The sequence below is a fragment of the Mauremys mutica genome, chromosome 1, assembly GCF_020497125.1.
Source record: "Mauremys mutica isolate MM-2020 ecotype Southern chromosome 1, ASM2049712v1, whole genome shotgun sequence".
NCBI classification, from domain to species: Eukaryota; Metazoa; Chordata; order Testudines; family Geoemydidae; genus Mauremys; species Mauremys mutica.
In genome coordinates this window covers 342,919,107-342,937,643 of record NC_059072.1, presented here as the reverse complement: position 1 = coordinate 342,937,643, position 18,537 = coordinate 342,919,107, and the positions used below count along the sequence as shown (strand labels likewise).

Below are 18,537 nucleotides of genomic sequence, written 5' to 3'. Positions count from 1 at the left end.
TTTAATACAGGAGTAAGAAGTGAAACTGTTGGCTTAGATCTATATCAAGTACCATAATTTAAAGCTAGATTTCCAAAGCCAGCAATATTTTGACACATCTGTATTTCAAATCATGTAAAAAAAAATAGAATTCACAAAAGACTTTGGCTACAAATATTAGTCCACCATGTCATGAATTCTGAAAAGGGGTAAGCTTTTCAAAAAACAATCAGCAGCTATTTAACATAGCTGGAATGATTTAAGAGTGCTAGACAAATTTTTTAATTTTAAATTCCCTGCCACCCATGTTTATTATGATTCAATGATTTCTCTTGAAAGGATTAACTCAAAAACAAAAAAACATTTAAAAGTCTTGTGCAAATGATAGGAACAATTGATCCATGATGCAAAACTTGACACTTCATTGAAAAGTGCGGACACATCAGTGCAGGTACAGCTGTTGCATGCCGTATTTTTCTCTCTCCATTCCATCTCTGTAGTTCATGGACACCAAAAATACTACCAGTCACTGAAAGAGTAACACAGTTACATCGAGTTCTTAGACCACTAATTGAGTGAAATATAGTTAGGCCTGAGAAATGGTACAGTTAACTAAGTAGGTGGCAGGTTCAAGAGATTTCAAATGCAACTAAAACAGTTTCCCTGTAACCTTATGATAGTTCTTAAAAAGATATAAAGACATAACCACTTTTCACATCTGTTTGCCGTGCAGAATAGAGGCAAACTCAAACACTCCGTATCAGGTTAAATGCAAGTAATGGCAGTTGACACAGGTGCTGTATTACCTCCTAAGCATCTCTTCAGAAACTAGAGAGTTTGCTGTTACTAAGTTCAGTTTCTCAGTGTGTTGCCAACTCAAAATTATGAGTCTCTATATTTGGTGTTTTTTCTTACAGCTCCAGCTTCTGGAGGCTTGTGACAATGTAACAATCTCAGCTCCTGTTTAAAAAAAAAAAAAAAAAAAAAGTTTCCAGCTCACATGGTTGCATAGAAAACCTGAAGATGTACACCAGGCGCAATTTAAAAGGCTCAGGAACCAGAAATTAAATAAAGAGACCCCAGCATTTATTTTTAAAAGTTTGGCTTAAAAATCCACAAATCTCAATTGGGGGTGGGGGGAGGGGGTAATTTATGACGTTTGACTGCTTTTGGGTTAACAGTACTATGGACTATGTTGCCCAAAACTTAAATATGCCTTTTAATTTTTCATCCATGGCTTTAACTGGTTCCGAACATCATAATCAAGTTAGCCCAGTGAGTGGAACCTTGTAAACAAGTTACATCCAGATCCACTTCTTTTTTCAGCTCAGCGTTTGAGTGAAAGTCTTGAATTCTGCTACCCACAGTTCCAGACCCAACGAGGTGCAGTAACCCCACACACCATAGTTTTAAACATCCATATGCCATGTGTGCGCGCGCATGTGTGTTGGGGGGGCGGAGGAGAAAGGGGGGAGAGTAGCATTGAAGCAGTTACTATTGACAGATTCTAAGCTTGCCTGTAGGACCTGAAATTGAGGAGCAAAGCCCTATCGTATGTTGCCTTGCCCCCAAGTCAGCCAACCCTCCCCTTGGATGCAGGAACCTAGAAGTGTCCCTAAGTGTGGTACGTTGCAATATCATTTTTCAAATATTCCTCATGTGGTTGATCCAAGCTGCTAGCATTTCATTTGGGGAAAGCTGCCCTCCAGCATATGCCTTCTAATTACACAAGCAAATTGGAAGCCAATCCTACGCTTCCTGGCTGCCAGGCTTTTGGCAAGGATGCTGCTTCCCAGAGCAGCCAACTCCTTCTGTTGGTTTGAACAATCACGGATAAGCAGCCCTTGTATTTCTGCCCAGCACACGGTGCGCTCAGCTAACAGGGTTCCCTCAGGTTCTCTTATGAAAATGGAGGTTGTATTTATGTGCTCTCAAGTAAAATATTTTCCATTATGAACTACTGCGCTCCTTAAACTCCATGAAATACCAGTGCCAGTAACCAGGATGAGCTGGAAGCCAAGTTTATTGTATTTAAGGGAACAGGGACTAGGGATGAAACAGAGTGTGCAATAACAATTTGCATCTATGTAGCAAACTCTGTTGTCCTATGCAAGAGTTAATCAAGTTTATCCTGACAACACCCACAAAAGGGAAATAGAATTATCCCCGTTTTATAGACTAAGGAAGCCAAGGAAAAAAATTAGACATTAATAAGTACTTCACAACATTGGGTACGCATCAGCCGCCCATGTTATGCAGGAGGTCAGATTAGATTATCTGTTCTGGCATAAGAGCAAAGGCAACCACTCCCTTTCCCCAAACACTCTGAATCTATAACTATAGGTATATAAAAATAGAACCTAGCTTTTTTTTTTCTGCCTAGTTTTCTTTCCCAGAGAAACTTTTGTGCCACAGCCCCAGATAATCCAACCACAGTGACCAAATCTTACAGAAAAAGAAAGACAAGAGGTGCAGATACACACATCAGAACCACTCCAGCTGTTTCTATACCTCTCATGCATGAGCAGTTGCTATCGGAATGTTTGCATGATGATAAAATCCAAATGGAGTGCTAATAAAGCCTGAATACTAATAGTGCCTTTGGTTATCTTGCTGTATGTTGTGCACCAACACGTATGTTTAATCGAGGGGAGCTGAAGAATTTCCTAGTAGCGGTCATTTATTCCCCACTTCCCGCATCTAGAGATCTTTTCTGCATAACTCAATATTGATTTTTGGGCTAAACTGAAATAAGCCTTGTCAACACATGTATACTAAAATATTTCATTCAGTTTTTGAATGTCCTAATCAAAAACTTTCCCACACACAGAACAGGTACATTTCTGTGCAATTATGCCCAGCAGAGGTCAGCTCACAATGGCCATAATGGAGAAAAGTGTTAAACCCTCAGCAACAAGCCTCAAGTACCCTGCTCAGTTATAACAAGACAAGTATTGATGTTTTAGACAAAGCTTAGCAATATAGTGATATAGCAATCTTCAACCTGTCAAAACAGAAAGCAATTGGCATACCTGAGTGAATAATGGATGTTATGGTTCTATTGAAGTTTTTTAAAAATTATATTATATATATATACACATATATATATATATACACATATATACATACATACATACATATACACACACACACACATCCCTCTACCTCGACATAACACAATGCGATATAACACGAATGTGGATATAACGTGGTAAAGCAGCGCTCCAGGGGGCGGGAGGGGGGGGGGAGTGCTGCGCGCTCCAGTGGATCAAAGCAAGTTCGATATAACACGGTTTCACCTATAACGCAGTAAGATTTTTTGGCTCCTGAGGAAAGCGTTATATCGGGGTAGAGGTTTGTATATTATTCAGGTCAAATGAAACATTTTATTTAGACAAAAAAATTAAATCAATGTTTTGGTTTTGACAGTTGAATTTTTAAAAATAAAAGTAAATTATGAAATGAAGTGTGATTTCAAACTGAAAAATACAAAATGTTTTCTTTTTAAAAAAATATGGAAATTAAACTTTTTGGGGAGAAGGCAAACTGAGTCTGAAGGAAACAACTGATGTCTCCAAATCCTCATTCTTTACCAAAATGAGTTTTGGTCAAAACAATGTCACCCCTGCTCTAGTTTTTGGCCTTATGGGGTGGGATTTTCAAGAACACCCAGTCAGTGGCAGTTAGGCCAGTGGCTGTCACTTGAGAAATTCCACTCCTCTTCAATATCACGTACTTTGCTGGTGCATACAGAGCTGTCTGCCTTTTAGGTTACTATTGTGCTGTAAGATCTAAGTGTTCATCACATTGAGAGTTGACAGGCAAACCTATGCTGCTTTGTGTGTTAAAAAAAAGTGCTCTAAACTGGAAGGCAAGAGGTAACTACTAATACCATCAAAATCAGAAGACATCAACTGAAAACTAGAAGAGGACAAGAGCAAGGCGTTTTGGTTTAAGTCCTCTGCTGAAGTTATGGCAACTTGCTATTTCTCTTACTACAGTTTGGTTTTATTTGGCAGAAGCAGGGGCGGCTCCAGGCCCCAGCACGCCAAGCGCGTGCTTGGGGCGGCAAGCCGCGGGGGGGCACTCTGCTGGCGCCACGAGGGTGGCAGATGGGCTGCCCTCAGCGGCTTGCCTGCAGACGGTCCACTGGTCCCGCGGCTTCGGAGGACCGTCCGCAGGCAAGCTGCGGGACCAGCGGACCGTCCGCAGGCAAGCTGCGGAAGGCAGCCTGCCTGCCATGCTTGGGGTGGCAAAATTCCTAGAGCCGCCCCTGGGCAGAAGGGCCCCAAGAACAGAGCCAGCACTAGGTACAAGCAGACTAAGCAATTGCTTAGGGCCCCCATTAGCTCAAAGGGGCCCCCTCTTCGCTTTTTATTGTGTGTTTTATGTGAGGGGGACTCCCCAAAAATTCCTGCTTAGGGACCCCAATGGACTAGCACCACCTCTGCCTAAGAATGTCACTTTCCAGACCTACTTATGAGTATGTCATCATTAAGCTACTGATTTTAGGGAAGTGATTTATGAACCTGTCCATTTCAGAGATTAAAAAAATAAAAAGAACAAACAGAAGAAAGGACATTATAACTACATATTTCCCTATAACCATTCTTTGGCAAATGGACTGTAACTTCTTAGACATGCACAGATAATTATTAACAAGGTAATGGAAACTTACATCAAAGCTAGCATCTCAATGATGAGCAAAACCGTTCCAATTAGAGATCTATTATGCAATTGGTGATGAGAAGCAATATGTTAAGTCATAGAACATGAGATAGTAGAATCTTGCTAATTTGTAATAATTCACATTACCAAAGAATTAAAAAACCCAGCAATATTGCATCACAAGGTAGATTTTTTATGATACTTTATAGATCATAGGCCTTCATCCCATGGACACTCCCATCTGAGAAATGTTATGCAGAAGTAATCCCATTTATTTCAATAAAACTACTTGTATGTGTAATATTTAGTACATGTGTACCCATTGGAAGAATTAGGGGGCAGATCATCAACTAGTGAAAACTGTCAGATTCACTGCAGTCAGTGAAGCAGCCACTCCTTGATGCCCAAGTCATCAGGTGTCTGAGAGTTTTGCCATTAATTTCAGAAGGGTGAAGATTTAACCTGTAGTAATTCAAGACCCCACTACAGTTCTCTGGTGCCAAGTGAGAGCAAGACTGAGGTATGTATGTGAATTGTCAGGTTTCTGATTAGTTAAGTGAGAGCAAGCAAGTTTCCACTGTAAATATTTAAATTCAGTCTTTATCCACTCTGTTCATATTCTCTCCCCATGCCCCCCAGTAGTTCAGCTGTGTGTAATTATGAACCTTGGTCCCATGCAAAAGTACTTTATAGATACTTTCTTGATTACTCCAAACAATGTGCACTTTATAAATCTAAATAAGTAAATAAAAACTAGTTAATTCTAGCTTGAGGGGAGCTTCAAGGTGATTTAAAAGCCTGTAGTCTTAAAGTAGAACAGATCTTTTTAGTAACTGTATTACCTAAAACCGTTCCAATTAGGGACTGTGCCAGAACTATGTTCAGTTTCAAGGATCAGTTCATACCATGTTTCAAACTATAGGCAGCAATTGGGACTTTCCTTGGCAACTATAGTAACAGCTGTACTACCTAGATACTGTATCCAAGGAGGGTCCATGTTTGTTTTTAGGGAAAGTCTGCTTCTTACTTCTCTGGATCGAATTCTTAACCCTTGACTTAAGCTATAATATCCCAACTGTGCAATACAGGTTCTTCAAGATATTGTCATTGTAGGTATAGTGGGCATAATAGCTGTACCTGTAGATATGCAGATACCTATACCTCTCCCTGAGGACACCAGATACAAGGTAAAATAGGAACAGCTGAACCGGTTGACGCAAAACAATCAGCATGAAACTTCAAGAGTCAAAGAATATTAGAGAGAAGTGGGGAAATCAGATAACTGGGTTTTTAAAAGAAATCATATTTTTGTCTGTGCAATTCTTGATTACAGGCAAAAGCAGAATAAGACTGCTGTTCTTCTTAGATTTCTGGACTTTAGAAAAGTGAAGAACCAGTTATGTGACAAAAGCCTGTTCATGATTTTTTCAGCCTACAGTCTTTGTTCTGAGAGGTTCAGATTATTTGCCAAGAATTCTTAGAATCTAGAAGGTTAGCAAAACAGATACGGCAATTTCCTGTAATATCCTGAAGAAACCTTACTGAATCATGTTTAAGTATTTTAGAAGTTCATTGTACTGAAAATGCAAACGTTTGTGGATTATTGTGGATACACACTGCATGTAACTTCTTTAAAGGAGGAGAACTGACTAATGTAAACCCTGGGAAGTGGTATGACCTCCACAGGACTAGTTGAAATAATGTGAACTTTTAAGGTGAAGTGGGTTTCCCAGGAAATTTCTAGAGGGAGGTGTATGCAAATGTGAAGCCTCTGGTTATACAAGAACTCAGCCTTCTGAAGCTTCGCCCTAAGGTGTGGGCCTGCTGATCACCTGAGGACAGATCAAAAACCATATAAAGAAGTGACTCAGTTTCCTGGGTGTGCTTGTTCTGAGCCAAGATGGTTATCAACTTATCATCAACCCACTGGTGTAGTTTGAAGGAATGTCACCTGCCAGACCCCTTGTTGAGCTGGGGTGATCTCTGGTCAGCTTATAACATGCTTGTAGGTTCTTAATGTTTTTGTTTGTAATGTTTTCACCTCAAGAATACATGTGCTTGCTTAAGAAGTGCTGGGGGACAACTTAACTGTGGGCAATTATGCTGTTAATAGCTCCTGAGGAAGGAAGGCAAAGCAGGCCTGCTGAGGCAGTCTGTCTTGCTGGGGAATTCATAGTGTAGGCAGGGAATTGTCTCTCTCCCAAACCTGACAAGGGTATTTCCAAGCTGCACATGTCTCTGCCCACAAGAGGTGATGGCTAGTGAGCCGGAAACCTGAGAGTAAGTGCCCTTTCTAGACCACAGAGAGGGGAAACATAGGTGCAGTTGCCCTGAACTGTGACAACTGGCATGAAAACACAGGTAAACTTATAGATGCTTGATACTTATCTGTATCTGATCTGTTGAGATTTATCCATTACTACTGCAAAATAATCAATACCTCATGATGTTCTATAAAGTGTAAATTTGCAGTGCAATATAAAAAATGAGTAACAATTATACAGAATTCTGTGCCATAAAATACAAGAGATGTGAGTTTATTAAAATAAAGGCAACTGCAGACAGAAACAAACCAAGCAATGATCTAGAGCAATTGTGATACTCTCACCAGATACTACAGTAAAACATACTGTAGGAAAAGAATCACCATTAAAGACAGTTCTGCAGTGCTTCTGGGCTTACAGAATCACGTGTCTGCTAAGCAGGGGTGGCTCTACGTTTTTTGCCACCCCAAGCATGGTAGTCAGGCAGCCTTCGGCAGCGTTTCGGCGGGTGGTCCGCTGGTCATGCGGATTTGGCGGCGTTTCTGCGGGTGATCTGCTGGTCCCGTGCCTTCGGTGTACCTGCTGCCGAATTGCCGCCAAAGCTGCGGGACCGGCAGACCTCCCGCAGGCATGCCGCCAAAGGCTACCTAACTGCCGCCCCCACAGCGACCAACAGGCCACCCCCCGTGGCTTGCCGCCCCAGGCACGCACTTGCTGCGCTGGTGCCTGGAGCCGCCCTACTGCTAAGCTCAACGCAGATATGTGAACCGTTGGATAGAAGATACTAGTCTGGGAAATGTATTTGCATAAAAACCACATGCTACGTGGATAACGCACAGTATTCTAAAGAGCTATTGCTTCACCCTAAAGTTCTTGGTCCTTTCCTAAGAAAGTTGGTTAGCATAGGTTTTCTAATTTTCTATTCCTGTATAGGTCCTTATAATGTCTAAGTGCATTCCCATTATGCATTAAGTGATTTTACAACATTGTCACATGCAGGTTGTTCCATCTCATTTCCTTATGGGAGAGCTGTGTGTGCAATGTAGTGTTATGGTTTGATTTGGTTAGTGGGTTTGGGGTTTTTCATATGCACTTGCTCTGTGTTAAAGAAGGCAGGTTGAAGAAATGCACCTTGGCAAAGTGGCAAAGGTTGTGATGGTCCTTGGTTTCGGAGGGAGTTCATTCCACAGTCACTGAGAAAGTTCCATCTCCTGCACGGATAAATGTTTCCAAAGGAGTTGAGTCGTCAATCACAATCTTCATCCCAAACCATCAGGTGTTTTAGCTATCTTGGACCCAGGCCACAGAGTACCTTGAAGACCTTGAACTTGACTCTATATTCTACGCGAAGCCAGTGAGAATGGAGGACCGCTCTGATGCACTCATGGTAACCAGGGTAGGTGAGGAGACATGCTGTAGGGTTCTGTTCTAGCTGGAGTTTCCTAAGGGCTGATGGCTTCATGCCGAACCCTCATTAAATTTCCCATAGCAACAGTGAGCACATAAGAGCCTGGAAATGGCCATAGAAAAGTTCTCAGAGCTAACAGATTGTTTAAGACCTGGCAAACAAGAATCCAGCTGGGAAAGATTAAGGATTTGAGGGGCTGGCAGGAAATCTAACAACTCCATTTAAGTGTTGTTTCAGCTGCAGTTTCCTTGCATATCATTATATGTGTGTGTGTGTGTGTGTATATATATATATATATATATATATATATATATATATATATATTAATTGTGTGTGTGTGTGTGTGTGTATATATATATACACACACACACACATATATACACATATACACACACACATACACACACACAATTAATTAATTAATTGGCCTGCAACAACAGCAAAAAGACTGCAACCTCCTGTTCACACACTACAAGCAGCATCTGAGTTATCAGGATAAGAGGCAGGAAATCCAGAGCTGAAGATAGCTCACAAGGATGTGCCTGTGAAGATAGGGTAGAGCGTCTTATGTTGTATCACCATGATCTGTGCTTCCCCTGACAGAGGGCCATACTCGCTCCAAAAGCTGCACACAACAGGGTAGCAGAATCATACAGGTTCAGACTTCCATTTTCAGTTTCCCATACTTCCCACCCCCCCATTTATCCCAGCATTAAAGTTAAAGACAAACTTAAAGCCCAATTTAAGATACCGTTGCCCTCACCCGCCCCCACCCCACCCGGTCTGTTTATTATTTTTAAAAAAATTGTTGAGACACTTGTGAAAATTTCAAAGCGAGTTAATTTCCTGACTGATAACATCTCCTGAGCCATTATAGTCATAATGTGGAGGGTGTGAACACGGGTGCATTCAGTCACACCATGGCAGATGATAAAATACATATATAGGTCTTATTTGAGTCAGGCCCATTGAGTAGTGCAATAGCTACCCCAGGGATAGGCAACCTATGGCACGTGTGCCAAAGGCAGCACGCGAGCTGATTTTCAGTGGCACTCACACTGCCCGGGTCCTGGCCACCGGTCTGGGGGACTCTGCATTTTAATTTAATTTTAAATGAAGCTTCTTAAACATTTTAAAAAACTTATTTACTTTACGCACAACAATAGTTTAGTTATATATTATAAACTTATAGAAAGAGACCTTCTGAAAATGTCAAAATGTTTCACTGGCACGCGAAACCTTAAATTAGAGTGAATAAATGAAGACTCAGCACATCACTTCTGAAAGGTTGCCGACCCCTGAGCTACCCTATGCCATGGTGTCACCTCATCACTGTTACCCTGCTGTTGGTTGTTAAACCTACTTATTGCATCTTTAAATTAGACTGTAAGCACTTCCAGGAAGGGACTGTGTCTAATTATATATTTGTACAGCACCTAATAAAACAGAGGTTCCAGTCACGATCAGGACTGCAACATATTAAAGAGAGATAATACAGCCTGTGGGCTGCTGGCCTCTCTCCCCCGCCCATAAAGGACTCACTGCTATGCCTATAATTTTTCAGGACCGCTTCCTTCAGGGCACTGTTTTATTAATTCAAACAAAACCTCACAAAGTAACAAAGCTCACAACCCAAAGTATGCTGCCAAGACCCAGAGGCCTTTCACTCTGCTCCCTCCTCTGTGCTCCGGGGCTAATCACAGGAGCCAACCTCCATCCTGCAGCCCCCTTTCAACAGAGCCATCTCATCCCTTCATAGGGAACATGTGACCTCTTCCCAGTTGGGTCTGATAATGGAACTGGCCTGACCCTTAAACCCACCATAATTCTGCCCAAGGAGAGGCCTGGATGGTACACCAGGCAATGCTGTTCCCAAGTCATCTGAAAGGGTTGCTACTGCACAATCAGTGGAAGGCCATGTGAAAAATTTAGGCGGAAATACAGAACACATGAAAGTGAAACTGACAGAATGCCAGCCTCATTTCTCTCTCTCTTCCCCCTCCCATTACATTTTCTTGGAAGGCCTTGTGACGATTACTCTTTTCCCTCCAATAGTCTTCTAGTACAGCCAGCCTGTTCTTCCCACCCTGGACACACAGCAGCAAATCGATCTGTTCCCCCTCTACCAATAGGAAGGCACTTAAGATGAGTGGGGCTGCTTCGGTTTCCCCTGTGAGTTCTGGAGTCCGCAGGAATGAGCATATATCAATCTGAGAAAGGCCTTCCCAACATTACAGGAACACAAATAGACCAGCCTCTAATTTTTTCTGCCCTTTTATAATTTCAACAGGCAACTAACCCTATATTTTTTGTGCTTTTAATCTTTAAAAAATTGCTTCCAGATTCTGGTAGCTACTGCCAGAGTTTAGCCTGAGCAAATTATAGTCAAATTATGCAGCTTCTGAAATATATCACTTTACAAAGTGGGAATGCTGACAGAAGTGCCTCTCCCCTCTCCCCCCACCCCTTAACTAATATGTGGGCTCATTTCTACTTACACTGTGGGGTCTGGTAGTTACATGAGTCAAGAACAGCAACATGCAAAACAAAGAAAGCAGCTAGTTACCAAGAAATTTTCATCAGAGGCTACTGGGAAGTGAGACATTTCCTGGTTTTTTGTTTTCAATTCTAAACTCTTTTTAATGTAGTGGGGATTATTCAGCTAAAGTTTACCTAGCTCCTGGGAGCCAGAGTAGAAAAACTAGCACATACACAACATTTAATACAGTTGAACCTTCTAATAAAAGGGTGTTTTTGTGCGGATTTGACAACGTTACTCTCAAATACTATAGACCTGGTATTAAAGATCTCAGAAACATGTTTATATTAGGGCACCCACCAATGATAACACCAGTTCTATGGAACCAGTGGCAGTTTCTTGCTAAGTTTCCTAGTGCAGATGCAAGCTTGGAGGACAGTTCTGAAGACCTCTCCAGTATGTGGTAATCGCCGCACTCCAAGAGCATTATCAGTGTGGAATCCACTAGAGTGAAATGAAGATTCGCTACAACATTTGTCCACACAAGGGAAAATTTTGCAGACTTCCCACCACTGCTAATGTAACCCCCTAATTTACATACATTGTGTCCCTCCACCTCTATGTCTCCACAAAGGATATGCCTATTACAACCCAAAGCTAGAGAGCCTGGCTCTGCAGAAACTCACATCTTCAGCTCTGGAGGTCCCTGGTTCAACTCAGGTTCAAGATGGCTGCTTTCATACTACCTTCACTTCAGCACCACTGGTGGTGAATGAGATTCCCACTGTCCGTACCGGCTATCTAACAAAACCACAGCCAAGGGAATGGGCTTTGCAGAATGAGTGGTGAAAGATGACTCTGGTGACCTTGAGTTTAGTCCGGCACTGTGAAGAGACACATGAGGTGCAGAGTAAGTGGGAGGCCTCCAGGCTGCCAGTGAAATACCACCACTGGTGTTAGCAACATGAGAAGCCCTAATGTAATTGGGTTGCTGGCACATGTCTTTAGACCTGTGGTAAGCAGTTAACCGACAGAACTTAAAACACTGGTGGCAACATTTGCCTTATGTACATGTGGGCTCACAACACGGCTGGCACTCATGGAGCTGAGCCAATGTTAACACCACCAGGAAATCGTTGCCAAGGTTTCTCTAGCATTTATAAGACTTGATAGTGACGCTGTAAAAATGCAGGCTGCGGCCCTCTCAAGGTAGCATATCTTACATAAGGAGATGCACCAATGAAAGCCTAATGTTTGATTCTCTATTGCCCTGCACCTGATGGTGACATTTATATCCATGCAAGTTGAGTGCAAAACACTATCAAATCAGAATGGTAGCATTTTATACCCAGTTTGCAGTGACTGCATGAAGGGTCTGATTCTCCATTGCCTTGCATCTTAAGTCTCAATATTCAACACACACCATTTAGCAGAGGGACAGATTTTAGCAGAGGGATTTTGCTTGTGGCATAGTCCTAAGCTGAGATCATGCATTATGTTGCCAAAGGACAGTGTGTCATCATCATACATTTTATTGGGTAGGAGGCACAGTGTGGCTAGCCAGATCATTCCTTAACATCCGATTTTAGCTGTTTTGCAAGTGTTGGTGTCACTAGGCATAAATCTAGGTAACTTGGGAGGATGGCTTTGGGCCTATGTGACCCAAAGTACCTTTATGTAAAGTGCTTTTGTTAGCCTTACTAAACTTTTGTAACCTTTTGTGTTATGTGCTAATTACTGGCAGTGGCAAGGTTGCTTGATACTAGATGTAGCCAATACTAAATAAGATAGGCGGAAAGCAGGTGCTGTAATTAAAGTTATATGCATGAGAACGTAGCCCCCACGGTGGGAAAGTACAGATAACTGATCACAGAAGAGTTGCTAACGAGCTAAGGTGGTTTTTTTTGCCAAGTATGACTTAACTGCTTCATGTGATTGCTATTGCAAAGTGTATTTGCTGCATGGGAATGAAAGGTGGGGGGAGAGGAGGAGTGTGGGGGTGATGGGAATGCTTAGCTGAAGTTATGTATAAAGAGAGGAAAACCGCTTGTATCGGTGTGCAGGATTTGAGATTGCTGTCTCCCTTGCACCTTATCTGGGCTCAAATAAACCTGGTTTTTGCTTCTCCACCTTGGTGTGTTTATTGGCGAAGCACACCGGGCAACGAACCACTGTTGCTGTCGCCTCGGGCCTCTGTGCCGGCAACACAAGCGTAGCCACTGCTTTTGTTATTGACACTATAGCTCTGCTGAAACTGATGACTACTCCAAGCAAATAGCCCAGGGACTGAACCAAAAGTTCTGTCTGTTCTTTCCTACGTGATGGCTTTGAACAACGGAGACCCCTCTTTTAAATGCTTATTGAAACAAAATATACATACACATTTAATATAGAGTAAAAGTCAGGGCACCATTTAGGCTTCGGGCAAAATCTCAGGGTTGCAAAGTTTGGGCATCCCTTTTATGATGTGTATAGAGTATAAGTGAATCTAGCCTTCAACGCTAGTGCTTCAAGCACACACCTATTCCAACAGCAGGACTCTGCTTAGAATCAAGTTAGCTGTTGAGACCGGGTGCCAAAAGCACAGTGATAAGGACAACAGTGGGATAGAGATGGGAAACAGTACTTCAGTTTAGATCATGAGTCAAATCAGCACTTTAAAATGCACACAGTTTGCAAAACAATACTGAGAGATGTAGGCCTCATCCAGTCTTGAACAGAAATTTACGTTGGGTTTTCCAACAAAACAATCAGAAATTTAAAAAGTTAAACAGTACTATGTCAGCCATAATCCCTTTGATGGAGAAATCAGCATTGAGGCATATGGCACATTTACTTTCATAATTTGATATTTCACTAGCTAATGGATTCACCCTGGCCTGGTGCAAAAATTGAAAACAAGCTGCAGCACCAGTCCCCCTTAATTGTGATTTCAGATACTGAGAATAACAAAGTCAGTCAACTGGGAAAACGTCACTCTCAGTAGCAGATTGTTGGAGTTTCGCATGATATTGCGCAGCTCAGCAACCCAGGTGTTGGTCTACATTATCCTCTCCACGTTTCAAATAATTGAGTTCTCTCTGAAACAGGTGCTCAGTTTTAAAACCCACTTTTGAAGCAGATAAGCCATTTACATTTAACAAAATGGGGTGGATGGAAATGGGAGAGAGAGTTGTAGGCACTTTTAAAATCTGTTTTCCTGATACTGCAGGACTAAAACATTTATCTAACCCAGTAATTCTCAAACTTCCTGATCTAGCAAAACATCTAAAATTCAGACTACTTGACACGCCACCTTCAGAATTACAGTAAGGGTCGTTATAATGGATTCTTATTCTGATAAACCAGGCTACACACCACTGATCGTGTCCCACAAGCAAACATGAGTACATGGTTTGAGAAACTCCCAATTTAATCTGAATACACTAATATAAAGCCTATACCACCTTCCAAATAAGTCAATAGCTGATCCTCCAAAGGCTTTCGTGACAACAACATTGAGTCCATAGTGTGAAATCTTTTCAAAGTTCAGTACCAAGTGGTGGGGGATTTAGTTAGATAGACTCCCTCCCCTGCAACAACCTAAATCTAGTGGTTAGAGGGAAAGGGAGTCAGCAGAGGCAGGGGCAGAACTTGACATCTCATTACATATTCTGTGCATATTTACACTGTAAGGAGTACAACTTGGTTCAGAACTTTTGGAAATAATCATTTCTGCAAAGTGCTTATGATTCTTTGCTAAAATGCTATAAAAGCAGAGAAAATTTCTTCCAGCACTCTTCTTCCTTTTGCCATCCCAAAAGCAATAAATGGCATCAAATTACAAAGCAAACCATATATTTACCGCAAGGTGAGAATCCAGCAGAGCTAGTTACTGTACCTGGGTGAAACCAGATGACTCCCTACCACAGGAATGAAGTACTGAATAAGTCTGCTAAAAACCAATGCCATCAGCCAACCCTCTGAATCACCAATAAACCAAGTAACTGGAAACTAACCTCAGCCCATTGCAGCAAAACCCATATCATGTCCTAGGCATGCAATGATGTCGAAACATTATAACACCTGAAGACAGGATCTAGGAGCCTCATTAAATTGATTTGGTATTAAGCTACAGTAAAACTTTCCAACCTTGTGTGCAACAGCCAGTGAGCTCTGATCATGAGAAAGTGAGCTATTGCCTTAGGAGCATGGATAGCATGCAGCATCTGAACTGAAGACCACCACCCGACTGAGTACAGCACTTCTTTATTACAACAGCTAATGATAGGTTTCATTAGTAGAAGTCACCAGTGCCAACTAGAGAGGGCACTATACAAGAAAACATTTCCTTCATTGAGTATTTAAGTATTTTTATATTCCCCTTCAGATAACGGATGCTTGTTGGGGCTTTATTTTAAGTCTCATTCAAAAGAATGTATCTGATACCTTTACAGAAGAAAGAAGTGTTCTATCAAGCATAGACAAGCCAGATTCCTTTCAGTCATGAGCGCAGGAAATTTGATAGAGGGCAGAAAACAATGAATTCTTTTGACTTCTTATGCTGTTTAGTTTCTTGATTAATCTCCGTTACTAACTGTTGCAGTTAGTATTCCACATTCTGTGCTAGTGAAAAATCTTTGGTCCCAAGTACTAACCTGAAACCATATTTGTATCTGATATTGGGAAACTGGCAAGCCCTACATTGCAGGACAAAATTAATTTGGTACAGAACAGTGATCTGTCTGGTATCCAGATACAGGCCATGGTCAATATCTTATGCTTCAGAGGAAAGAAAGCCACTTTTTACAAAACAATGAGAACTATGACACTGTTAGATCAAACAGTGCTGTTTGCCTGTGTCTTAGTCTGGACAATGAGAACAGAATGATCAATTCCACTCTCTTTATAATCAAGTACACTTTCAGGTTTTAAATGCTGCAATTATTGCCACGGATGCCAAAGGATTGTTTCCTTAACAACTTTTCCAATGACATTCTCTAAATATTAATGGCAGTGTTTTTGTTGGCTTTTTTGGTTTTGTAAAAATAAAAGTAACTGAGTTTGTTATTTAACTCTAAATTTAGTATCCTTTTAAACCTCTGTTTTAGTTTCTCCCACTTCTTTACAATGGGCATAACGCTTGCCTGCCTACCTACCTGACAGGGGTGCCACAAAGTTTAAAGGCACCAGTGAAGCAATGTGATCTGTTTCAGAGTAGCAGCCATGTTAGTCTGTATCTGCAAAAATAACAGAAGTACTTGTGGCATCTTAGAGACTAACAAATTTATTTGAGCATAAGCTTTTGTGGTGATCTGTGTTGACAGACCCTTTCAGCCATATACATTAGATTTCATGATCAGTCCAAAGTCTGTAATGCACAGAAGGCAAAAAGTGTGATATAGGAATAATTTAGCTCTTAAATCCTTAGTCAAAACAATAAGATTTCCCTTTAAGAAACTAATGATCCTTATGAAAGTCCTACAGAATTCAAAACCATTCTACAGAAATTCAATTCCATTCTATTTAAGTTCTTATACCATCCTTATCACCATAGTAGCCAAGCCCCTTCCAGTAGTGCACTAAGTGAAAGATTAACTTCTAAAAACATATAAAACTTAAAAGAGAATGAGATCCTGTAAACTAGGCTTGTTACAAAATCACTATTCTCTGTTAAGTTCTGGTAGACTTCTCCCACAGTGGAAAGCATATATTAACTCCCAATTAGCTATCTAGATTGGTTTACAGGAGAGTTAGTGTATATAATATATAGCATTTCTGTTTACTTTAAGTTAACAGCCAGCTTGATAGAACACATACAAATAATTAATACAAAAGCCACACTACACATTCAAACACTAAAGATATCTTCCGAGTTTATAAGCAATCTCAGCAATTACCAAGTTAACATTCAATACAAGAGACTTCCAGAGCAATTACGCATTCATTCAGTTGCTCACTGTTCCCCCTTCATTCACAGAAAGCTAAGCAAATTAGACTATATTTGCATGCCATCAGGTTTTGTGGTTTTACATTGTTTCAGAATTACCAGGAATGGGTGGCTTTAGTGCAATTTTTATTAATGAGTCACTATGTTAGCGAAATAAACCCTGTTTTAGACTAGGATAATGGGTACCTTGAAGGAAGACAGCTGTAAAGAGCTAAACTCCCACAACCTGTATATTTTGACCATCAAATGCAAAGGTTCAGAGCATGGTAAGTCGTTTCTGGACATACTCAACATGTCATAGCTAGAATAGCAAACTTTTTTCACCTTAACACAGCAGAAAGTAGCTGGCTACCATACAGGAGGACACTCACCTTTCCTGGACATTTGAAATAACTCCTTCACAACATAGCAGTTGCCATGTTTCTAGCTCAATACTTTTAATAAAGTATATTCATTATTTCTGTCTCCAGCACCCAGGGCTGCCCAAAGGATTCAGGGGGCCTGGGGCAAAGCAATTTCAGGGGCCCCTTCCATTAAAAAAAAGTTGCAATACTATAGAATACTATATTATTGTGGGGGGCCCTGCAGGGCCCCGGGCAAAATGCCCCACTTGCGGGCTCCCCCAGGCAGCCCTGCCAGCACCTTGACTGTGTATCTACTTCTGTCAGTCTTTAGTTTCTTCTGCCCTACAGGAGATTTGTTTGTTTTGCATATGCAGAAAACACAGCTTCAGAGTTTAACTACTAGATTGATAAGAGGTTACAGTGATACATAGCCAGAATACTGTAGCTCTTTCACTACCTAAACATCTTACCACGCCCCCATTAATATCTATCGAAGAAAAATAAATATTTGCCAAACCATATGAACATATCTAACAACATTCAGCACCTGTATAGGTAATAACAGAGGAACAGCATGGGAGCATTGTTTTCTTTCTCTCTCTCTCTCTTCTGGTTGTATCAACGCTGTGCCAAGAAAAAACACAAACATGATGTTGCGTCCATAATACTCAAAAGACACCCCCGAGTTGCACGTTAGAGCTCAACTGAGCGGATCGCCTTCTGCAACCACCTTAGCGGGTGACTTAAGGAGAGTGTAGATCAGAAAACTGGGTAACAGCAGTTTCTGGAACATCAATTTAAGTTAGCTCACTGGGAACGGGGGGAGGGGGGAGAGAGAAAAGCAGCTTACTTGGACCCAGCTCTCTCTCCAGCCAGTACCCTGACTCCGGAATCGCCCCCAGCCTGACAGGGCAGCCGCCCCTGCTCCGGACACTCGCTGGTTTTGCGGCGCACATGAGAGCAGCGACGGGATTTATGCCTCCTACGCGGATCCTTCCTCCGCTTTCACTCACCCCGTCGCTGGGTCTCTTCCTCCCCACGGGCACCCCGCAAACCCCAGGCTGGCAGAGCTGGGCACTGCACGGGACCTTTCCGCCGCCCGCCCGACCCCGCTCCCGCTCCCCCGCCCTAGCCCCGGCGCAGGGGCCCGAAGAGCGCGTTACCTCCGCCCAGCCGGCTGCTTCCCCGGCCGCCGCCGCCGCCTCTGAGCGGGGAGAGGTGCGCGCTGCGCCCGGGACAGGAGCCGCCTGGCCCTCCGCGCCAATGGGAGAAGAGCATCTCTGCAGGGAGGGGAGGTTCCCCTCTGCCGCGCCCTCCCTCACGCCAGGGACCTGCTCAGGCTGCCTGCCCTACGCTGGTCTCTCCCCGTGCCTAACCCTCCCTTCCCCAGTCACCCTCCCCCTTTCCTTCCCCTGTTCCTCCCCTCTCCCCTGCCTAATCCTCCCTTACCTTCCCCAGTCACTCTC

At 42.3% G+C, this 18,537-nt stretch overlaps 1 protein-coding gene across 1 annotated transcript in view; it reads right to left on the bottom strand.

Annotated features, from left to right (window-relative positions):
* The window catches only part of SYTL2 (synaptotagmin like 2), an 82,077-nt gene extending 63,828 nt beyond the window's left edge, over positions 1-18,249 (bottom strand). Inside the window, exon 1 of the mRNA XM_045020493.1 lies at positions 18,235-18,249. The gene's annotated coding sequence lies outside the window, so the exon portion shown is untranslated. The remainder of the gene's footprint in view (positions 1-18,234) is intronic.
* Between the last annotated feature and the right edge of the window lie 288 nt (positions 18,250-18,537).